Source organism: Sinohyriopsis cumingii, chromosome 10 (genome assembly GCF_028554795.1).
Source record: "Sinohyriopsis cumingii isolate HCF-2022 chromosome 10, ASM2855479v2, whole genome shotgun sequence".
NCBI lineage: Eukaryota > Metazoa > Mollusca > Bivalvia > Unionida > Unionidae > Sinohyriopsis > Sinohyriopsis cumingii.
The window spans coordinates 9,727,678-9,753,875 of NC_142970.1; the positions used below are offsets into that span (position 1 = coordinate 9,727,678).

Here is a 26,198-nt window from a genome sequence, read left to right on the forward strand (position 1 = left end):
GAGGACTTTGTATAGTGCCTAATATTTAGAAGCTCTAAGCGCTTTACAACATTAGACAACACCTAAAAGATAAAAACATATAATAATATTATTACAAAAACAAACACAATGAAATTAGAAAAACATTAAAAAATAAAAAACATCCTGAGAATATTTCAGGTAGGAAACATTATTAGGTCTTTAAGTTTGCTCTTGCAGTCGATAAAAGTGAGTTTTGAGAGCCCTCTTGAATGTGATCACCGTGTCTTTGTGTCTAAGTTCGGTGGGCAATTCATTCCACGTTGCTGGGCCCTGGTATGCAAAAGAACGCTGTCCATATGACTTTGTTTTCATAGTGGAAATAATTAGTATACGATTGTCAGAAGACAAGCGTAAGTATCTTGTTCGTGTGTACACATGGGTGAGGTCGGATAGGTATGTTGGACTAGAGTCCGACAGTGAAACGTAGCACAGAGAACAAATTTTGTGTTTGATTCTTGATCGAATGGATAGCTAGTGTAGGGTACAGAGCAGTGGGGAGGTGTGCTCTAATCGTGGTACACTAAGCATGATCCGAGCAGCTGTGTTTTGAACTTTTTGAAGTTTCTGGAGTAGATATTGAGATGAACCAGACAGAATTGAGTTACAATAGTCCAGTCTTGAAAGTACTAATGAACACACAAGTGTTTTAGTGGCGTCAGCTGAAAGATATTTGCGAATTGAGCTGATGCGTCTCAGCTCAAGATATGCAGCCTTGCATGTGTTCATGACATATGGGTGCAATGTGAGAGTACTGTCCAGCGTAACACATAGGTTTCCTACTGATTGTGTGAATTTAATGTTAACGTTGCTGATATTTATTGTTTGAGGTAAAGGATGTGAATGAGAAAGTCTTTTTGTTGTGATCAGAATGGCCTTAGTTTTATCATCATTCATCTGCAGCTTCTTACATATTATCCATGATTTCACATTAGAATTGAACCTCTCTACACCTTGGATGGTAGCATCAACTTCAGTTGGGTGGCTAGATTTGTATATTTGGGAGTCATCAGCGTACAATTGGTGAGAAACTGGATGATAATCTATGACACTTGAGAATGACTGAGTGTACAGAATGAAGAGAACAGGTCCAAGAACAGACCCCTATGGAACACCACAACTTAGATCAACTGGGCTAGAGTGTATTCCATTTGCAGATACAATTTGTGTCCTGTTGACCAAGTAGGACTTGAACCACAGTAAGACTGTATCACGAATGCCAAATACATGCTGGAGACGGTGAAGTAATATATCATGGTCTTTTGTGTCAAATGCTGCAGACAAATCAAGGAGGGTGAAGACTGTAATATTTCCGCTATCCAACGCAAAGAGATTGTCATTAACTACTCTTAGAAGGGTAGTTTCAGTATTGTGGTAAGGGCGATATGCAGATTGTACATTGCTAACAAGACTGTTTGAATTTAGATGAGATACAAGCTGGGATAGAACAATCTTTTCTAAGATTTTTTATACAAATGGGAGATTAGAAACTGGGCGGTAGTTCTTTAAATCGTTATGGTCTAGTGTTGGGTTCTTCAGCAGAGGCTTTACAATGGCAGTTTTGAAAAATGACGGGAATTCCCCGGATGAGAGAGAAGTATTAATAACATCAGTTAGTGAAGATTGCCTGGATCTAAGCACTCAAGCAGCAGTGATGTTGGAATTGGATCAAGTTCACATGACTTTGGTGCACTCTTCATCACGATAGTACGTACGAAATCGATAGAGATCTGCACCATTCCCATATAGGACAATTACCAGTATATAGTATACGCCTTTGTGGTGACAACGTATCTGTCTTTATTACACTCCGTTCAGAATGAGATGTAAATACAACATTTCCAAGATATTTGCCATAGTGGCAATTCTGGAGGTCTCATTGGCACCAATTTCATTTAGTATCAGCTAGACATCATAAGAAGTCTTATTTCGAAAACCCCATCTTCAAATGACTTTCCATTCAGAAGAAGTAATGACCATCTGATTTTTAAAGCTGGCAGCCATATAAATTATACTGCACTAAATATCAACATAAATTTCATTAAGGACCAACTAGACTTCGAAAGTAATCCTCTGGTGTAGACTATATTGATCTACCTTTCTTTTCACGAGGAATAACTATGAAAATATTTTTAAAATAGGTACCATGTTGGTTATCAATTTCAACCAACTACACTGTGTAATAAATGTGAACTCAAGTGTAATCGCAATCCTCCAGGTATTTAAGGAACAGTAGTGATAATTTCTGCTAGTTCAATTCAGCGCAAAATATGATCAGCAGCATGAAACAATACGTCAAAGGGGTTAGGAACCGTCCATTTAAATTTAAACTGGTAGGGAAAGGATTTTTCATTGCAAAACAATAATTCCGTTTATCAAATAGTTGAAAAAGCAATCATTGCTCATATTTATAGCTAATATAAGGAATAAATAATATCCGAGATATTAGTTAAGAAAATTAATTTTCTTCCGTTAAAAGACAACAAAAATATCATAGTTTGAACGAAAATGCCAGATACCTACCCAACCAAGCAAACAAAAAGACTGTAACCAGAACTTGAATACAAACTTGCATCAACCCAATGGTCAAAGGAGCCATTGAGCATGACATAGAATTAATCATGTTAGTTTCATACTGATGGGAATCTATGATGATGGTTTGAAATACAAGGAAAGAAAGAAATCTTAAAACTATAATGTATTCTAAGGGTATACCATTAACTACAAGTACAAAGGGGAATGAATGGTCTTTGGTTCATAATAATTCATCCCAAGTGCATTAAATATGTCAGGAGGTTAGAGAATACAAGCAAAGGACACGATTGTAATCAAAACCAAAACCTAAAATTTATATGATTTGGATTTTGACCCCAAGGCTAAAGGTGCCAAAATGTATGATATATTTTGACATCCAAGTTTCCCTACATTTTACCAAAAGGTATGCGAACACAATTATGAAGGATAGAGTGCATTAAAATGTGTATCAATTTATTTAAGTGTACCTGCGTAAAGCGCAGCAAACAAGAAATAGTTAATGAGTGTATCTCCTGTAAAGTGATCGATATAATTTCAACGACGATTGTGGAGCTAGAGGTAGATTGTGTCATCTTGGATTTCAGCCAGTTTACTTGGATGAATTGGCCCTGGAAAGATTATAGTGTGTCTACGGACAATAATAGTAAAATTGCGAGGAAATATTGTGCAGAGTACATAAACACTCATAGGTGACACAATTTGACAATAGTTTTAGTGCTACGATCAGGGTTTATTCTGAGACACGTTGTTACATTATTCACAATCATTTATTATAACAAAAAGAGGTAGAGATGTGGGTGTGACAGTTGTTGTTTGGATACATTCATTAAACTCTGTAGCACACCTGTACTTACGACGACGACACAAAACATTTGATACTTTTCATAAAAGTTGAATGGGTGTTCAAAGTAAAAATCTTTTGGCATAGAGGTTAATCCCCTTGTTTTAACGTAGAGTTTAAAAGAAAGAAATGAAATCTAACAAACATATTATTTAAGAATCCATACACACAGTCCAAAATATCCACTCACGGTAATATTGTGTGTGTAAGTACCTGCTGAATCACTGAATATATAAGCAAAACAAAGAGACACTTATGTCTTCCTTTTAGTAAATTCTCTTTTTCAAATCACAGCACATCATAAAATTCCATTTTCTTCTTCCTGTTTTAATCCTTGTCATTTTTTGACTGACTTCATTGACATGGGTTCTTTCATTTCTTTATTCTACGGACCTTGATTTCTTGGATACCTTGAAAAGATTGGGTTCTTCTGCGTTTGAAGCTATCTCTTCTTCATGTTGCTTCTTTTGCTGGTTTTCTTGTTTCTTAGAACACTCTGAAGACCATTGTCCTTTTTACCAACAATGATATTTTGAACTTTGTATTTTCTCCTGTCTTTCATTGCATTCGACTTTGCGTTATGCAGCCCATTGACATTTCTCTTCCAGGTGTAGCAAGTGTGATCATTTTATCTCGAGAGAAATAGTCTTTCGTTTTCTCAAAAATATATTTTCGAAAAAGTGCTTGGAAATCTCTGACGAGAAGAACAGATTGTGCGTACTCTAAATCTTCACTATTTGAGAGCTGAATGACCACTCTGACTCTAAAATATTATTCCTATATACAGGGACTAGCTGCTTATAAAACGTTGTTAAACTAACATTTGCAACAAAGATAAAATAACTTCAGCATGCCAGTGAGAAACAAAGAGGCATCGATCGCTTCACACATGAGATGAACTGCTGGATCATATCGATCCAACAAATTTCCGAAAATTATTACCAAATTCGAGAAACGCACAAATGTACATGCAAACAGTTTAGAACAGCCGCTTCCACCTGCGGGGTGAAATTTGAGTTTAGGTTCGAAGTGCCATCGCAGAAAGTAGACGTTTCTATAATCGAGTTGTGGGAATCCTTGTTAGAGCACTTCATATTAACAACATCTTAAGCCACTTGTTTTGATCCCGGGTCATCATAGTGCAACAAACATGTGCCGACAAGAACGATACTGCAGACTGGAAAAGAGACTGGGAGAGTATTTGACAATCGGACAGGGCCAACAACAAAGTGAAGCAGAAAAAATACTCATGCTGCAACAGGCGGGCATATCAAAACTCACTACTTATGGCATTCCTGAAATGCAGAAACTTCAATGCGTCTCGGCTCATGCTACACTTTGAAAATGTACCCTTAAGTGTCTCGTGACGCTTTGGTATTTCAAGATCCCGATTTCCAAGATGGAAACTACATTACGTATATTTCCACGAAGAGCATTTCCATTCCATTACCAAGATCACCTGATTTATTGGATACACTTTTTATTGTGAGAAATGAGACCAACGGTTTGTACAGTCGGGACAAACATTCATTGCGTCGGGAGATGCTGAGGTTGTTTAGCATCAAAACTCTGAAATTTTGAAGGAAACAAACGAATTTAATAATCAGCATAGAAGCGACCATTTGTCCGGCATACGTTCTATGACCAACATAAAGACCTTGTCAATTATTGAGAGTGTGCTCCTCATGTGGACATCACATTTGAATCAACGCGTTTTCATGACCAATTCGTAGACTTTTTACATCTATACTACATCCACAAATATAACAATCAATGAGAAAAAGACTTGAAATGCAAAGAAGATAAAAACTTCTGTGGATTTTATCTTTGTTGATTATGAATGCATGCAAGTGACCGGTTTCACATTCCTAAGTTCTGTGTTACTCATCGGACTTGCTAGAAGTGCATCCAAGAACCTATTGCTTTTTTTTTTCATTTTTCTCATTCTAGCAAGATTACAGGATTACTTGACTAAATCTTTGGAGAACTCAGCACTCTTACCGATTTTGCCTAATGCACCATAGACCCTATCGATGACACATGGAACAAAGAGGACATCCAACGTTACGGAGACTTCCATCGGTATGTTAAGGTGATGGCTTACACTTTCTCGGAATACGATGTACAATTTCTTCTGAAATAATAGTCAGAACAAGGCACCAAATGCCTATCCGTCACCCTCAACTGCGCCAAACTCATCTACACGACAGTCGGGCAAGTGCAATTTAAATGTTCCGTGAGGATTTAGCCATGCCTGTAAGCCAAATGCGTAAAACGTTTGGAATGACAAAAATGGCCACAGGGTATTTGCCACACCTTTCAATACAGAATCCAATCAACACGCTATCCTCCAAAATTTGCCTGACGATCACTATTACGATCTCGACAAAATAGATAGACGCTTTGTACGCTTGATACCAATCTCAATTTTCCAAACCTCTGATTTTCAGTAAGAAATGTTAAAGTGTTGCGATCAGATGTGGACATTGTACGATGTTGCTGTGGATAATATTAAGAATTATTTCTGGAGCACATAGATATCGATGCTTTGAATGAGCCCTCTACCTTCGCAAAAACATACTGATTAGTGTAGCGCAACACAATCAACGTCCGAAAACACACTAACCCGCTCAGATATACAACTGTATAAGCAGTTGATACTCCACCATATATATGCTTTGGTTACATTACTTGTGCGACAGGAACGACACATGGATCAAACAAGCCAGTAACGACGCTTGAAGTTAGAAGAACAAGAATACCGAGTGGTAGAAATGTGAGAGCATTAGTTCCATTGACGATTCAAGACCGATCCCGACTTTTAAAGAAGTGCCAAATGTTACAAAGTTATGAACGTTGAACTCCTGGACCCACGCGACGGTTTGTATGGAGGGCAAACGAATGTCACAGGCTTGTTGTTTATCGTGGACAAATTTCAGGGAGATGAACTAAAAATATATACGTGTGTTCCATATTTCATTCGGTACGCACATATTGCCGGTTTCTTACAGTAAACCCTGAAATGTTCACTAAGTACTTTGAAGTGGAACACTTTCGTCAATACCAAGGCCTGATCGATGCAACGTCTTACTACCATCCGACTTGTACCATCTCGTCTTGCAACGCCAGTGCCAAGGAAAACTGACGATTCATTTGTGTCGTACCTGTGCCGAAATCTTGTAACTCTGACCAAACTTGTCATCAGACCAGGGAAGAACTCGCTTTGACATAAATGTGAGTCAGTATGAAGTTGTTTCATGTTCTTGTTCTCGTATGCCGCTTATTACAACTCTACGAAGTAAGCATATTCCAAACTCGATCAAAAAGACGATCGCTCTCAGAAAGACATTTTCTCGGAATACGTCAACGAACTTCTCAAACTAAAACATATATCAATGCTGGTCCACCGAAGGTATCTCTTTAGACCAAGCAGAAGGGAACGAAGCAAGAGTTTGCACCTCTCGACGAGCTTGGAAATGTATCAATGCAGCGTACGTGACAGACAGTTATCGCTTACTTTTAGGGGACCGAGTCATGCACCTTAACACGGAAAGTTGCATCTGCATTGACAACAGTCGCCCAAACCTACACGAAGACCGTTTAGGTGCATGGACTGAGCGGCACCTTGAAAAGCAAGTTTGTATGGTTACAAAACCACCAAAATGTATGTCGCCCTTTAGAAAACGTCTATCAAATTGTGTACCAGAAACGTGTGTTCAGCTTCCAAATTAGAACATCATTATATACAGACACGCCGTCTTCCAGAATAAAAATGTTCCGTGACGACAGTTATCTAGAAGGAGTATGAGTCGGGCGAGGGATCCACTACGAATTACAAGTTCAACGAATACACATTTCCCGTATTCTTACTTGACAATTGCAATTGTGCCTGTCCACTGCAAATATTTTAAAAGAATTACCTAAGGATAGAAAAAATACATTGTCACAACGTTTTAGGTAGAATATGATTGATTAATTTGGGGTCTGAGATCGAACGGGGATAACTAGTGTTTCACTTGCGTTCTCTCGATCCGTATGGATCCATGTGTTTATAAACTTTCAGATACCCCAAAACATCTTAGATGCCGTTTACATTGGCAGTACCATGCCATGCCATGGGGGTTAAAATACAGACTGAATTCAACTTTCTTTGATATTCTTTATCACCAGATTCTTTCTTGCAAGTGTGTCAATATTTCATCAAAAGAATGGATTTACGAAGTGTTCGTTAAATTAGAAGTGAAACGCAAATAACGATTGCATACTTGAGACTCAAATGTTTAACTACTTTAACTTCCAGGTAATAAGGGTCTTCATCATTTTGAAAATTTCAAATAGACACATATTATTCAAGCACAAACAGATCAACCGAAATTGAATATCAAGACCTCTGCTCACAAAATTAGTGTCATGCCGAATTCCAAGGGACACGACAAACTTGGAGGTTTACGTTAAAATCTTCCACTAAGTTTCACCCCAAGAAGAGACGTCTTAACGTCGTGTACGGTGTATGTTAGAGACTGACCTGATTTCTAACGATTTCTACACGATACTGATTGGTAAAGTATCAATATTTTCTCCAAAAGAAATACATTCCTGTAAATGGCCAGTATACAAGAACACATGTAAGCTGAGGTAATGCAAGTACAAAGAGTTTGCCAAGATACAAATTAGACTTAAACTCAAAATCTTTTCTCGTGTTAGTTATGTCGTGACTATTCCGAGAATGTATGATCGACAAAAGGCGTGTTTCCATACTACAACCGTTTCAGTAATGTTGCAAAATATTCCGTGGAAGCTAGTCAATGACAGTATTCAAACGTTGGAGGATTACCAAAATCTTTTCGAACAGTTGTTTCCTTTATATCTGAGACGCTATGTTGCAAGTGTGTTAGTGACTACTTTTCTCATCATGTTTGCTTCTCCGACTTTAAATGTGCACATGACACTCAATTTCTTATACATGTTACGATTTCTGATCGGTACTTCTCTACATCTGAGTGAAGAAAAGATTCGTAGTACTTCATCGACTGTTCAAGCTTTCCAAGAAGTTTCATTGTTTGTGGCTTACGCGAATATGTACAAGGTTCACGTGAATGGAAGACAATTGGTTTCGATGCTTGCAGGCGAGAAGTGACTATCACAAAGATATTTAAAACTGATAAATGAGAAGGAAGTTACTTAGAACCAAACTTGAATTTGACATTTATGCCTTTGCTAGAAACGGATAGAGCAACGCGGCACAAAGGAGAACGAAATTCAGGAAGTACCTTCGTTAACATAAAGAAATGAGGCAGAAAGGCCGGAGAAACGATACGGGGTTGTGAAAAGTGTGGCGACTACGTGAAGTACATTGTCTAGGAAAAAAGCACTTCATCACTAATTGTAACTGACTTATTTTGCTAACCAATATTTTTACTGCCTTAGCCTTGAATCCACTTCAGTTGCTATTCGCACAATGAGAAGATCAGACGTGTTTTCTTTTTTCTGGGCCAAATCACTATGTGGTACAAGAAATAAAAATAACGCTCATGCAATCGTGCATTGTGTGATCAATGGAAATTGTGCCAGTCTAATACCAAACTAAATCAGGGAAAGTTTTTAAATAATGCTTTGTGAAAACTTTACATATAAGTTTTCTAATAAAAGATTTTGTAGACTATGTCTCTAATTCGCTTTTGTGATACTGTGCACAAAGTTAAATTCTTCGTGTGCGTGATTTTTGTAAACAATGTAGCATGTATATTTAAAATTCGTATGGAAAATATACCATACAAATGTAGGTACTTTGATACTTTGAAAATTAGGAATGAATTATTCTCTCTCTCTCTCTCTCTCTCTCTCTCTCTCTCTCTCTCTCTCTCTCAATATAAAATCTCTCTGTTGCATAAACACACACCCATTAGTTTCTTGAAATCATGATGGCATATATTTCCGATTTAAAAAACTCAACATAGTATCAGTAGTCAAACGAAGTAAATTGTTACTTTAGGTTCTTCTTCAATGTATTTATATAAATCTTGAGCTTAGTTGTGCGTCTGAATGTTAGCTATGTTAACGTTGTATGTGAGTAATCGTTGTTGACGCTGGAATGTGTCAGAAACAATATTTCTAGGGCCCCGAGTGGCTGAGTGGTCTAAAGCGCTCGCCGTTCCGGATCACTGCCATCTCACCTCTGTCCGCGTGGGTTAGTGTCCAAGGCTCGGCTAGCGTGGGTACGTGGGAAAGCCTGCCAGTAGCTTCTCGTCGTCGGTGGTTCTTCCCTGGGTTTTCCAGGGTTCTTCCTCCACCAAATATACTGGCCGCCATGTATAGCCTATCTTGTGCTGAAAAATGGCGTTAAACCCTAGAACAACAACAACAATATTTCTAGCATTACATCTAACATTTTCTGCAGAACAAGATAACAGTACACTAAAAAAAACCTATGCGTTACATCTTAAAAATAACCGGAGTAAAATCCATCCTCTTCTGCACTATTATTATTGACCCAATACATGCATTTCGGGGGAAAAATTAACACTGTTTGACCTGTGTTCACTCTGGTGAATAATACTACAATAGAACAAGGCTTTCCTTATGTTGGTTTCTCGTCCATGGCACAGAGAACTTTTCAACATTGCAACCTCAAAGTGTGTGCTGCAAGAACATGACGTCTCTTACAGTTAGTAGTGGGCATAAAGCAGTCAGTTGTCATTAAATATAATACTGCACTTTTATGAACTTGATGAACAAAATACATTATTGTCAATGAATATTTCTAACAGAGAATGTGTCGTTATTTTCAGAAACTCATGAAAAGATAATACAAGTTTAATTTCTCCGTGTTCTATAATTCCGTAAAAAATAACTAAAATATTGTCATACGTTATTTCTTTTTACATTCTGTATGTTCCCTCTCTACAGTTAATTTTACTCTCTCCCCCTGCAGAGTAATGTTAATTTTCTCTCGGTTTTCTCTCTCCTCTCTCTCTCTCTCTTACTTTCTCTCTTTTTGGTATAATTTTATCTTTCTGTACAGGTATTTTGAGTAGTATGTTTGGTGTGTTGGATAGTGTAGAAAGTGTGAGATAATATGTTTATGTAATTTCATCTCTTTAATGTATGCGATCCTGTTTGGTCTGATTGTAGTTGTGGCGATACTAGGCAAGGCACTTTAGTTTGTGTGTATTGGATGTTTTACGGTAAAGATGATGTTATGGATATTATAATATTAAGGTTAGTATTTGGAAAATATATATGATATGTGATACATTGGATTGCAGACATTTTAATTTTCACATTACCATTCCCGTTTGTTCTCATAAACACTTTTGTCCTATAAACTATTATATCATTTTAAATTTTTCTGTCCCTATACATACATCTGTCCCTATATAGCCTCCCAAATGTTAAACTTATGTTCTCATGCTTTCATAACGATAAGGGTTAACTCGAACGATGTTTTTATTTCACCCATGTTGAGGTCGGCAACTTTCAGCACTGTTATCTTATGTGCTCATAATGATTTGTGTCCCGACATGTCCTAGCTAATATTAAACATATGGGCTCATTTAACTCAGGATTTTCCATTGTCCCACATCTGCATTTTTTTATCAATTTCGCCTCAAATAGTTATATTCCTGGGGGCCGTAAACATAATAATTGTCATATAAATATGTTAAAGGATTATGGTGATAAAGATGGTCATGTTAATCGCTGAATCATTCTTTCTCTACTTGTACCACAAAGTGAGGATTTAATCATTGGAATGCAATTGGACTGCAGTGTCTTTAGTTTAACCAAACTTTAGAATTCTGAAATATTGAAAAGTCTGAACTAGAAACTATCACAACTACATTCACAAGCAAATATGAATTAAAACAGCTGTAATATCTATATAGTCCAACACGAACAAATAAAATCTACCAGGATCTTGAAATCGTCGATACCACACCTGTGAAATTACATTCTTGCACGTTTAAAAAAAATCAGTATCTGCTATCCTATGATTCACTTGAAGAGAATACAAAGTAACAGGAGTTTCCATGTTTTCTTGTGCCGAAAACAGAAAATACTTTCCGTATTGTACTAATAATACAAATATGAACAGTGTGACTAAAGAGCTATATGTATATTTCCAGTAATCGATCATTACATTAACAAAATTGGAAAAGCAAAATACGTTACCGAATTAAACGTTTTGAAAGGATTCTGAAAATTCAACCCATGAACAAAATAAAGTTCGACATTTACAACTCCAGGTGGCTTTCATTATGATAGTGATAGCATTTTGAATATTCGTTTCAACATTCCAGTGCTTAAGGATCATGGTACCATCTGGTCCAGGCAAATGTGAAACTTACATCCGTCGATAACGTCATCTACAACGTCACATGGAAAATGCATCTGGAATCCACTCTGAAACGCCTTGAACAAGTCAGTGATGAAACTGTGACAATTAATTTTGGCCACAATGTTTTGTTTATGCCGTGCTGGTGTAACATTGAAGATTGATTGTGGGACCCGGATAAGTTACACCTGTAGGTTATAGGGTCAAAGCAACTTTTGAATTTTCAGATCATATCATTAAAGAAGAAATAAAGATTTTTGGGTACAGCCGAATATTTTCGGAACTAAATCTTAAATGTTTAAATAACTGCTGAACACCTTATCGATTTGTTGAGCACAATACCCAGATTTCATTTGTCTGACAAATAGCATGAGGATATTGATAAATTAAAAGCCATAGTTAAAGGTGTATCAGTTCTGTCAGTTCCTGATTTCAGCCAATCAAAACAAATGTCTATTGATGCAGGTGTTGTAGCAGTTGGAACATTTCTGATTTAAGATGTCAAAAATATACCTACCAGTAATGAGTAAATGATGCGATATTTAGCTATAAAATGATGTTATCGAAACGTTTGCTCTCCATTATTCCATATTTGTTGAAGTCTGGTTAATTTTTGATAAAGAAAATTGAATTTAATTGGTCTGAGAAATGTTGGGTGGCTTTTGATAAATTAAAAGCCATATACAAAGGTACGCCAGTACATTGAGCTTACGATTTCAGTCAATCATTTCAAAGGTATTTTTATGATGGGGTTGATGGGGCTTTGATGCATGAAGTTAAAAATGGCGTAGATCATATAATGTGACATTTTCTACTAAATTAAAGAAGCACTATACAGCTTATTTCTCATTGGAGAATTAATGTTTGTATTTAATATTCACTTTGCGTCACATGGAAGTGTGCATTAAATTAATTATTTCTACGAGCGGTTCATTCAATCATTACAAAAACCCTTACTTTCATTAACAAAATGAAAACCAATATGCAGAGAATGTTGTCGTGGAGTCTAATATTGACATTAGGCAGATAAAGGGAAAACATAATCCCTTCAAAGACATTCTGGAATATATCATTGTGATACATTAAGATTGGTAGTATATCAATACAGTCCATACCATTATTACATTGACACTTTCAAGATTAGATGCATTCGCATTACCCATGGAATTTATTCGGACCGTTCTATACTTTTGGACTTGTTAGAAACCTTTTTATTACTATGTAGGACTTTTAATTCAAAACACTCTACGTTCCTTTCAATTTGTCACTTTATTTTCTTCAAAAAATTAATCATTTTTTCAATTGTATTAATGGTTTTCGCTCTTTGTTTTGAATTGGAGTAATAATTATATATGTTTATTGTTTGCTCATGTTAACCCTTTTTTATCGCAACTTAGCGCGTTCAGTTGTTGCATGCAGGACGGGAATATAAATATGACACATATTTGGTTCGACATTTTAAATTATTTTTACTACTTTGTTTGCATTATAAATTGGGATCAGTCTTTCTCTCTCTCACTGGCATATGTTTAAGAAGCAACCGGTGTTTGCATATGATGTATTTAGTCTAATATCATACGCAACGCCCATAGGGGGGATATCAGTTTAACATTGAAGACAGTGAAACCGTAAGTAAAAATGTTAGCATGGTTGTTCTGCAACCTTTCCATTATCTTGTTGCTGCACGTCTTCAGTAACGAGTTCTTTTCTGATCCCTTGTATGTTACTTTCTGGTCTCAAATCGGTCTGATGCACCCTATTTGACTTATTACGTTCATTACACCACTTGATGCAATACGGGATCAATATAAGCAAACACTGCACACCTTTGAATGCCAAATCCATAATTCTGGGATCCAAATACACGCACAAGATCTGAAAAACAATATGAAAACTTAATATTTGCTGACTATAACATTATTTATGGAGCTGAGCTCATACATTAATACATGAACACACACAAATGATAACCATGGTGACGACAGCGAAACTAACACAAAGAGACCTTATTTTAACAAAAATAACAAACACCTTCCTACACTTCTTTTTCATGTTTATGTAGACAGACAGAATATAATTTGACACAAGGAACTAACTCAAAGATTAAAACTTTTACATACGAGTTGGAACCCTTTTCACAAATCCTCTACAAGTTTAGAAACCATGTAGCAAAACATCTAACATATATTTAAAGTCAATGACAGTTTAAATCATTTGAGATTTTAATCTGTTCTACTCTCTATTATTTTCCACAACTTTTAAAACATTTACAATAGATTCATATATTTTCGCTTGGCAACAAATTTTCATAATGACACACTCCAACATCATCCTGAAAGTGAATATTCTGTTTAAAAAGACCAGCGTAGTCTAAATCGATAATCCATGCCTTTTACATAATAATCCTTGTATGGTTTAAACCATATATTGCCAGTATTTCAACTATTCCAATTACATAGATTGTGGACATGTCTATACCCAGAGGTATTGCGTCTGATGTACTGAGATTAGCTACATGTATAAATCATTACAAAAAGAATCGAAATGCAGATGTAAACAATAACAGGCATGTTAGTATGTTCAAGAGAGTGTCCATAATGCTAGACAAAGAAGTATATTTTCAACTTTAGCACGTATAAACCTATGGGTAACTTACTGCAAGAACTACAGTTAAACCTATGGGTAACTTACTGCACGAACTACAGTTGGGTTTTATCTAATGGTACCCTACTGATCGAATGCACAAAGTGGAAGATGCGGTCATATACTTATAATAAATAATGTTCACGCAATCCGTCGAATATAACCAAAGTTTATGCAACATTTGGCTATCAACGCCATTAGGCGACACTAATCAGTGCATATTATTACGTTACACTACGTGTTAGTTGTGTTGCCTCGATGTCTTTCTTCTCTAAAGCCTTTGTTGAGCCCATGACCTAATTGTATCAAATGCAAACATTGCAAACTGGCTGTTAAGTCTTACTTTTCAAACAACGCAAACAAAGAGAACGTATTCCAATGATCTTTTACCAAAATGAATTATTTCAGCGATAATTTTTTATTTCTGCAATATGGTCTTATATTTTTAACACTTCCTTGATTTTTTTTTATCTTTGAGACACATTTTGTGAATAAACCGCACAATTATCATATGAGGTGGATCTATCAGTGTGTGGATTCCATAAAATTCTAATATGCACCAATACTCGAGGCCTAAGATATTCTTACTCTGATATTGATGCTGTATGGAACAAAACGGAAGAATTCGTCAGCATCTCAGACATCGTGTGCACAGTATAAAGTACGCATACAGTTGCTTTATTTCCCCGTCCTTCACTCCGTTCTTGGATGACTTAAACGTGCCAAGTCTGTCTTTCCACTGAAGATTGAATTACGTATCAGCTTCCATTACTTGATCCAGCAGGTCTGACAATTCACAATTCTTGCCATAATTAAGATGTATCTGCCGTAAGGTTACATTTTTCATTTTTTATAAAAGTACTAAATCTTGCAAATCAAGGAAACGCCTATCGAGTCCTTTGCTATGATTTTAAGTATACCTGCTTGTTAATATGAGTAATGATTTTCATTTAACACTTTGGATTCGACGTAACACGCGCAGAATACATTATCAGTATCATGTAATTCAGCAAGCTATTTTTTGTGGCCACATCCGTCCACCCATCAATATGATCGTGTCCAACTCCTGCATTAAATTAAGGATGTTATTGGAATGATTGCAGAAAATGACTGATAAACATTCATTCCCTATGCAAAGTAAGGATTTCTTCATTATGTCATATATTATACAGAGATGGTCCAACCATGGTCATGTATATCCTAGATGTCGGTCGTCTGAACAAAACAGCGTATGGCAGATACAGTGTTGGTCAACATACCCACCTTTGACGATTGTTAATTTGTTGACATGTATAGTATCTATATCAACCTGATGAAACTACAATAATCACGCAGCATTTATTCGAGCTTATTAAGTTTAAATAAAAATGACTTGCTTCTTTTACTTTTGCATCTAATGCAACTCAGGAAAATTATTTAAACAAACAGCCAGAATGTGCAATTTTGACAACTGGTTTACATTTTATCATAATAATAAATGATCGAATTGCTTCCATTTAACCGATTTCTGCCCTGGAATCTACTTCTTGCAACGTAGTTTCACAAGGACAATAATAATGATAATAATAATAATAATAATAATAATAATAATAATAAGAAGAAGAAGAAGAAGAAGAAGAAGAAGAAGAAAAAGAAGAAGAAGATGAAGATGAAGAAGAAGAGGAGGAAGAAGAAGAAGTAGAAGACGAAGAGAAAAAAAATACATTGCATAAATTTATATATGAAAATATGATAGTTATACAACTTTTTCGTTATCATCATAGTGTCATAGTCGACATCATCAACATCATTATCATCATCGTCGGTAGTACTTTAATGTACCTTTTTATCGTGCAATGATTGAGCACTCAGTTTAAGAAGATCAGCGTTTATTGAAGGAGTCTCTACAAGACGGATGTGTTATGAATATTTAATTTAATTATTTGTCTGCTAGTTTTAATTTTTTATTCCATTTCATGCTACTGTAATGAAATTGTATTTACTGGATTTGATATTGTTCAGAATAGAGTTACATTCTGAATGGTTTTTCTATTTTTTATATTTTAGACGTAAAGAGCTAATAAATGATACATAGTATCTTTTCGCTGACCTTGTTTCAGAATCAGTGACAGGTTTGGTAAACAACATTTAAAATTATTTGTATTCTTTCTCAGAGTAATGATTGCTAAGTTATGTCATGGTCATACCTGATGTACGTGATATAAATCATGTGTTTATTTCTAACAAGCTTCTATTTCTTCCAGAAGAATGAGCTCTTGACACCCATCCGCGAATCTGGTTTGCGTTGCAGTTAGTTTTATAGCTGATGTTATGGTAAGAATGCTAGCAGTCGTGCCTTAGCACTTGCGATGTCAAGTTGTTTTATGTTGTGTCCAGTTTGGGCTGATTTATTTTAATTTTCTTCAAATTATTAAAATGCAAGTGATTCTTTCCACTGGAAATACATAAGTACTCTGATAATATTTGGATAAAAGACATTCCTTGGAAATTATTCAGAATTCAAAAATTGGAATAATATTTTCTGTGATTCAACAAGAAACTGTAGATACATCAGTACAACGGTGACTATTAAGGACGTCATCGCCTTCCATATTGGATTCAATCGAGATTTGAACTCTGATTCACTTAGAACTTTTCATTGATATGACTCGGGTTTTGTTTTAATTCTTGGAATATTTTTGGACTTGATTCGCAATACCGTAAGTTCCTTTTCTTAATTTTCACTAAATAGTTTAGGAAACCAAATTATTTGTTAAATTTTACAGAGCTTGTTGTCTTCACTCTTTTTTGTTACTTTTTGTAAGAGCATATACTCGTAAGAAAACATATTATGAGGATATCAAATAGAACCATTGATTGATGGACCATTGTACCGTGATATTTGTAACTGGTATTTTGGTGCTATGGAAGAAGTGATACTGCTTGTCCACGAATGTTTACGATCAGAATTAACTTGTCTTGTTTCACCAGCAGAATGACCAAATGACTTGGCTTCGATATGTTCTAGACTTTCTCGTTGGAAACACCTCCAGAGGTGACATCATAACTGTTGACCGTGCGGATGCTGAAGGAAACTACCTGATTACTTTTATTAGCTGTCGCAACTAGTAGTGTGATAATTGCTGTTTTATATTTCAACATCACGGCCTCTATCCTAACGAATTTTACTAATTGTATCAAAAGGGCCACATCAAATTACAATTGTGGAAATCCACTAGAATGCAGTGGACAAACAAGTGATCAACAAATAGCCACAGAAGTAACCAATTCAATAGTTATTGTTACCTCAGTAACCAACAAAGCAGTCTATCATACAACTATGGTAGAGGTTTTTATTGGACTTTAAAATTGTGTAAATTCACTACCCCTTGGTTCTTTATCTGTGCTTGGATCTTTCAGTGATTACCTGTTTCAGCAAACACATACTCGAACTCAATCGTGTTAATTAGTTCGAAAGCCATTTTGTGTGGAGTCTACTTTGTGCCGCTGGAAGCATTTTTGAATAAACACATATTCCTGAATGTAATCGTATCAAAATTTATAGCTAGCACCACCAGCCACCACTGTTCGAGTTAGCCCACAAAATAACTCTGATTATTGTGAATATGATAGTTGCTTTGGCTGCGATTCTTGTCACATTAAGACCGTCAGTTCTGGCCGCACCACGACCGCAAATTAAACAACCATATACTATTATTTGTATTTCATACCAACGCGGCCCTCTTAGTGATTTCACATTGCAGTTGTTGCTCCACATAGATTATTTGTTTCACAGTGGTAACATACAGGATCCATTGAAATTCTTATAAGAATAACGTGATTTCAAATACGCCGCTGTAAAAGCAATTTCTAAGTGTTTTTCCACATGGTGTGACCAGCATAGATTGAGTGTTTTCACGTGCTGAAGCATTACAATCAAGTTGACTTGATGATGTTATTGACACATCAGGGAGGTCACAACTTTCAATGTTCTATGTAGTACTAAACAAGATTATATATTAGTGTATTCGTTAACGGCCAAAGTCCTTTTGTGTATAATGATAAATCTGATCATAAACAGAAGCGACAGAAACGGTTGGTAGCCGTATCTATAGAGGTGAAAATGTTCAAACTCAATTACATCGTTAGTTATTGTGATACTGGTGTTGTATAAAGAAAGATTTTGGATTACAGTGTCGAATCGTTACGTATTGTTGTTCATGGACCAGTCTAATTATGTATTAACGATATCTATTCAATACATCCACTATAATAACTGGATATAATAATTTTATACGATAACGCTGTTAAATAGCTAGATTTAGGTTTATCAACACCGCTCACATTATCAAAAACAATTACAACATGTATTATTTTATCATCGGCTGCGATCTTTCCTGAACTAGTCTGTATTAATTAACCTTTAAATGAGCTTACTATGCGTGATAGTGGTGGTACATTTGTCATTTTCATATTCACGTAATGTTTCATCAAGTCGTTAGCAATATCAATATATACTGGTTCTTTGTGACAGAGCATTTGAGCCTGACAAATCTGGAACGTCTTCTTTGGGCGTTTTAAGTTTATCATTCCAATCTTCAAAAACAATAAGCTCACATGGGTCGGAACCAGCAACAACATCTAGTTAGTAAATCAGTTAATCTGCTTTGATGTCATACCTGCTCAGATTCACATCAGCACCGCATCATCTGGAGGTTGAGCGTCTGTAAATATCAATAGGCATTTTGTGGAATTTCAAACGTACTTCAAAGAAAAATCAATATTTGTTTGTTTGATTCGGTGGTGAGGAAGCTTTGCTTCAAGTTCGTGCATGCAATACTTCAACAACAAAATGGCTCGACCAGCTGAGTTTGTGATGGCATAGTAGAATAAGACAGGATCTCTAGCACTCTTTGTGAAATAATCAAGAGATTCTGGTTTTGGAGAGATTCCATATGAAGAAATCTTTTTTTACTTATTATCACCACAATCCAGTCTGTTCTATGTCATGTTGATGAATCAGGGTGAAATATGATGGGTTCTTTTGTGTGTAGAATCCCCGATGTAAGTTCAGTTCACATAAAATCACATAGGACATGTTTGGCTGATATTTGTCATTGCTAATAAATCAAACTTATTCAAGAGGCGCTTGAAAAACGTCACTTACTTCAAAGGTGAGACAACAATATGAGACACCGTTCGCCCGGGACGCTTTGGTTTCCAAGCCTGTGTAACTGAAGATATTTTTCTGACTTTTTTTCTTTTCGTTGCAACCTTGAGAGGATCCACCACACCTTATGTTTCCAACAACTGTCTTTTCAAAGCCATTCTTTTGCAGTTCCAAGAGTTTCCAGCGCTGTCAATTTTCCATCCGCTGAAGCTGCTGCAGCCAAGAAGTCTTTTGTATTTTTGCCACCTATTATTTGGGTATTCTTCATGTCACTAGGTAATATTTTGCTGAATGCATTAAGCTGATTGTGTATTATTTGGGTTAACCACACTGGGACATTTCCAACAAAATCTGCTGCGGAGAGTTTCGGTGTAGTCACACTATACAGCTGTTTCTTTTTACTAAGGAAACCCAAACTAGATAGCAGCTTCAATTATAAATATAAACAATTCATTTATACTGTTTCCACAGGCGCGGTTATAACCATCATTCGGCCAATTAACCCATGGTGCAACAGGGTCCTATCGGAAATGATCACAACACTGCAACTAAATTTGTGGTCACCAATGACTCTTTATATGGCACTTTGTTGCGTCTTTCGACATACTCCGCTATGTTGTTAATGGCTATTATGTAAGTTAAATTGTTTTTCCAAACACACACGGTCGATTTAATTGTGACCACCTGTAAAATCAAAAGTTAAAAAGCTAATTGGGTCCTGTATGATTCACGCAATCATATCATGAAAGTCATCCTAGGAATGGTCAGCGGAACTACAAGAATACATTACAGTCCACTTGGGTACTGAAGAGGTGAAGCCGATGTGGAAATGGTAGCAGCCGCAGCAGATTTCACTCGTGGGTTGCTCATGCATGGTTGGACAAACAAACGTTGTGACAAATCTACATAATAGTACCAAGAATATATTCATATGCCAAATAAGGTTTATCAGGCTGATCCAGTTTCTTCGACATGATCTTGTATATGCTAATGTGCATCCACAACTACGCATTAATCACTTCGAAGATACAAAGAAACTTATCCGTTGTCGTTTAATGATTCGGTAAGTATCGAAGATGTGTTCGAATATATATGTGCCCGTTAACCATTAAAATGGAAGCGATTATTACAGGTGGATTCTGATAAAGAATATCTCGTTTTCGTTGCTACTCTGTTGACATAGCATCGTGTCTAAGTTCGATCATAAGTATGCACAAAAATTATTAATAAGATCTCGATGTGGTAGCACTCTGAAGCGGTATTGGATCGCAAAGCGTAGAACGACTTCCCTTAGTCATAGCTGCATCGACTAATTAAACCACACTTATTATCTGATCCATATTAGCGACTGCGATGGGACAAAAGGATGTTTAGTGTTGCTTAGAACAACATTTCAAAACCAACACCGTTAGAACCACACATATGTAAAGGTTTTTCATTTATATGTCAGTATGCACCTAGAGATTTACATTGGGGCAACGCCGTACTACTGATCCAGTATTAACCTTTACTATCTCAGAACGGATTGATACTCTAAGACAATCAACACGTTACTCTTCGAGACCGTCACATGGTGGAACAAAGCCGCATGTTCATCTTCCTTCAGTCCTAGCATTTGTGAGAAAAGCTATTACAAGTCGTTCCAGCGAATAGGGAATTACCAAATTACCATCATAAACTATACACATCGTGTATATATAGGTGTATCAGTTGTAAGTTGATTCACAATCGCATGATGATCAAACGTGTATGTGGTAATGTCACCGGGGAATAACTATCCGTTGGTATTAGCCAAGACAAACTCACATTGGTACATCGGTAAACACCCATGCGATGTTTCCGATACCTTCTTATACTTGATGTGTGAGCTAATTCACGTTGTTCTACAAGACATTCCAAGTATTTGTCATATCCGAGATCCTTTTGCACAATAACCCGTGGAACACTTTTGGCCTTTGTAATATTTTGCTGTATACAACAACAACTGCGTGCATTTGAGGGCTCAATTTCACATTTTCTTTTATTGTTTTACCCTAACACTTACCTATCCTTAAACTGAGCAACGACCTTTTTGTATGGTGTTGAGAAACAATGAATATTCTTGGAGATAATAGCTATTATCAAATTCGTTTACTAAACTTGGTTCAGCAATGGACGCATACACGTCATACATATAATTTTCCATTAAAAGTGAGTCCGTATCTATGTACAACATCTTAACGTTATCATCGCATCGGTTCAATTTTGTCATGGAATAACTCGTACATTTAGAGGCTTTATAAGTCTAACACGGGGTGTCCAACTTAAATAGGTCGTGTGAGCTTTAGTTTCTATTTTTGACTCTATTATAATAAATCAATCACAGAAGATCGTCTGAGATTCAAAGGCTGTGTCAGCGTGTGCAGGATCAATCTACGAACATCCACCGAGAGTTAAGTGTTGCATCATTGCCTACGCATAAGGATTATTTTAATCTGCTGCATGGTGTTACTATCTGATACAGGTGGTCCATACTAGTCTATGTTTGGATTGTTTGTGCATTCATATCGATGACTTGCCATTGACATTCCACCAAGAAGTTACCGCTTGATAAAAAAATGCATATCAGTAAACAATTCCAACTCGATTTCATCTTTTCATATAAGTGCATTCCAAGCAATTCATGGTGATGAAAAGTAATTTGCATGGTCCTATACACAAGCATGTCATCACTGCGGTCAAAATCCATTACTTATATTTATTATCGTACCGGTTAGAAATTTTTTAATTCGTACTCTACGGAGATTAGAACCCAGGTACGTGGTTAAACGGCACCCATCGCCTTGCATGCATGTCAACCCTTATTCCATAACGACTAAACACACATCACCCAAAAATGATGCAACTGAATGGGTGTTATATGCACTCGGGTGTAGCCGACACACTCGCATGGCGACCTAGTAATTAATTCTCATCTATCTACACAGTCATTCTGGATTCCTATAAAACAATCAAGTTATATACGATTAATTATAGAATCACAAATATACACTAAACATAACGGAAAGTGCTATCCCTCGATTATACAGGAGAATGCTTGATAATAGTAGGCAGAATTAATACTTAATAAAATTAATACTACCATACACGTTAGATAATTTTTGATTCGGACTCTACGGAGATTCGAACACAGGTCGGCGAGTAAAAGGCACCCATCGCCTTGCCTGCACCACAGGTCATATTCAATCACGACAAAGCTGACATCACCCAAAATCGATGCCACTGAGTGGGTGTTATATACAGTCGTGCTTAGTGGACACACTCGGATAGCTGCCTAGTAGTTAATTCGCATCTATGTAGACAGTCATTTTGGTGATGTGTGCAGCGGAATACGTTACAAGTATCATACATGCCACATTTTACACCCACCCATTTTAATAGCACTCTATGCAAATAATTGATATTTTGTGTTCAGAAACCATTTTTGATCTTGAAACCAGGGTGTTACTGACCTTTGTCCATTTCGACTCTGCAATCACCTAGCTTCTCCTTACCCGAAATGCAAACCATCAACAATGTTTCGGTCTTCGTCTGTGATAAATTATTTTCAGTCAGCGACCTTGCCTTTTGATTGTGTAGTCGCAAGATCAAACTCTTTCTCTTTTATCCCAAATAAAACGCGTGGTTGAGATATGTCATGCACACATACACACACACACACACACACACACACACACACACAGACAGACAGAAACATACACACGGTGTTAGAGTAATAAATGTCTTCCAAATAAGGTTTAATAAAGTACAGTATACAAAGCGATGTTCGAGTTAATAATGTCTTGTAAATGAGGTTTAATAAATACACAAAACATATATATGTTAGCTAGATATGCAAAGAAAATAAATGCATATTTTTGACAATAATTTCTTCTGTGCAAAATTATAACAGCTTTGTTCATCCTGAAAGTCGAATCTTCCAGTGGTATCCTTTGATGGTAATGTCACGATCAAACCTTTACCAGAAATATTGACTTATAAAATGCTCCTAGTAATGTTGTCAATTATGTCTGCTTGAGACAATACTACAACAGAGATTATTAGACACAGCCTATTTCAGTACAAACATTTTGCTTTGACCAGGGTCTGTTTGATTTCAGAGTAAACCCCAAAGACATCTAGTGTAGTCGCAATTGGTCACAGGCCACCCGTTCAACGGACGTATCATCGTTTAAACAAGATATTTTATTTAATCTACCCGTTTTTAGGTGGTCTAAGCAGCTGCCATTATATATCACGAACATCGCACCTCTTTCCGCGTGGGTTCGAGTCTTGGATCGACCAGTGTGGGTATGTGAGGAAACTTGCCGGTAGGTTCTAGTGGGTTGGTGTATCCTCCTGCACTCTCAATTAAAGTTCTTCCCAAGTAGATATGACCTTCACTAAATCGACTTAATAGGATTATCCAGTATTGTAAATATAGGTAATATGACTGCCTTTGAACTGTGCTAAACCAAACAAAACCACCAATCACTACAGAAAATATACCAGAGAAATCCACTGCAGAAAATGTACAGGCATATAGCATATAGCAAATATACCAATCACTGCTGAGACTTTGCAGACATATGGCAAAGCAACCAATCACGGAAGAGTCTTTACAGTCATATAGCAAAACGCAAGATTCTGAATAGTTGACATTTACTGGCTGATTCCTAGCACAATTACTGCTCTAATATTCATAAGAGCTCAAATGGTGCGACATATATTTATTTTTCATGTTTTGTTTCATGCAAATAATTGTAGATAAAATACAGTAAGTGACGGACGAATGAGATAAACTTACAACAGCACATTCTAATGTAAATATAAATACTTTCCCGATGGTTTGTTTGAATTCAGTAACGGCCCCACCATTTAATGTTCGTTGCGGGTGAGTGGGTGTGGGCAGGAACAAAATTCTAAACATCAGTGCTTGAACGAATATTCTTATTCAGATCCATCTAAATGTGAGCTCAATGCATTCATTATATTAGATAAAATATAAATTATCTGGAGGTAAAAGAAAAAAGACCCGCTCAAATCAATATTACAGTCCTACCACCCGTCCGAAAAGGAAATAGTTGGTCCCTGGCCAGAGTGCTTGGACTACCATTTTTATTTCTTTGAATTTGTCGGTCTGGCTAGAACTACTTGTAAAAATGGAACTACTACTATCAATCCTCTTTCCCCAGCACACCACTTATAATTAGTCCATACTCCCATAATTGTGAAACTTGTGCTAATGAATTTGGATTTGTGTTGTACTATAGCAAACAAACGTCTGTAGCTTATGATAATATTAAGTAAATTGATACTTACAAAGTGTCTATTCAAATCCCTTAAAATGTAAGTTCCCGAGTTCTATGGTGTGTTCACTGGGACTCCTTGGTTCTTGTCTGGTGGTCTGGATAAAGTTCTGTTGCTATAAACGAACCCAGAAAACTCTTAATAGAATTTGCAAAGGCCTAGGGTATGAATACGTCGCCTTACCCGGCTGGATTTGCGGCTTCAAACAATTACTTCCCGGTCTCGTCGATAGAGCTAAAACGAGTCAAATGACTCCAATTGCGATCTAATAACCTAATCCTTGTTTGTACCGTTTTTGTTCAAGCAACGGATATAAATAATTACAGCAAGTTCCAATATTTGTATAAATATCTTCCCGGTTATTTTATTCATTGAGGAAGCGGAGTCCTTGAATCTATCAGTCATTTTTCTTTTTTTCCATTTTGCCTGTTTGGCTTTAAATGCTATTATAAGTGTAACTACTGCTACCACTATTCCTTCTGATGTAAACTCATAACCCTCCTTAATACAGTGTCTGACAGTCAAAATAAAACGTAATGTATAAATATAACTTTACTTACTAAAGCGTCTGACACAGCCACAATACAATGTATATGTACAAATATAACTCTACGTATTAAAGTGTCTGATGCAGTCAAAATACGAAGTTTATTTACAAATATAATTCTTCTTACTACAGTCAGTCAATGTAAAAGGTTTCTGTACAACTATGACTCTACATACTATAGTATGTGACACAATCAAAATACAAAGTAAATGTAAAAATATAACTGCTAAATAAAGAGCCTGACACAGTCAAAATACACGATACAAGTACAAATATAACTCTACCTATTATAGTGCCTGTCAGTCAGAACATAACGTGTAGATACAATGATACCTCTACTTACAACAGTGTCGGACAGTTAAAATATAACGTATATTTACCTAAATAACTATGATTGTTAAGGTCTAACACAGTCAAAATGCAAAGTATATATACAAATATAAATCCACATACTACAGTCTGACAGTGTCAAATAAAACGTATATGCACAAATATAGCACTTCTTAATACATTGTCTGACAGTCAAATACAACGTATATGTACAACTATAACGCTACTTAACACAGTTTGTGACGCAGTTGAAGTACAGCGCATTTGTACACATATAACCCTACTTAATACAGTGTTTACAGTCAGAATACAACGCGTATGTACAAAGATAACTCTATTTACTACAGTGTCTGACAGTCAAACTCTGACACAGTCAAAATATAATGTATATGTACAGATAGTCGCACACGGCCAAAATACAACATATATGTACAGATACAACTGTACCAACCATAGTGTCTGACAATAAGAATAC

General features: G+C 36.2%; 1 long non-coding RNA gene across 1 annotated transcript; it reads right to left on the reverse strand.

Moving 5' to 3' along the window:
* Positions 1-11,492: 11,492 nt before the first annotated feature.
* Positions 11,493-25,585, reverse strand: LOC149789584 (uncharacterized). Its single transcript, XR_016423956.1, has 2 exons — positions 24,859-25,585; positions 11,493-13,601 (listed from the first exon to the last, which is right to left on the reverse strand). It is a non-coding gene; the product is annotated as an uncharacterized LOC149789584 (long non-coding RNA).
* Positions 25,586-26,198: the final 613 nt, after the last annotated feature.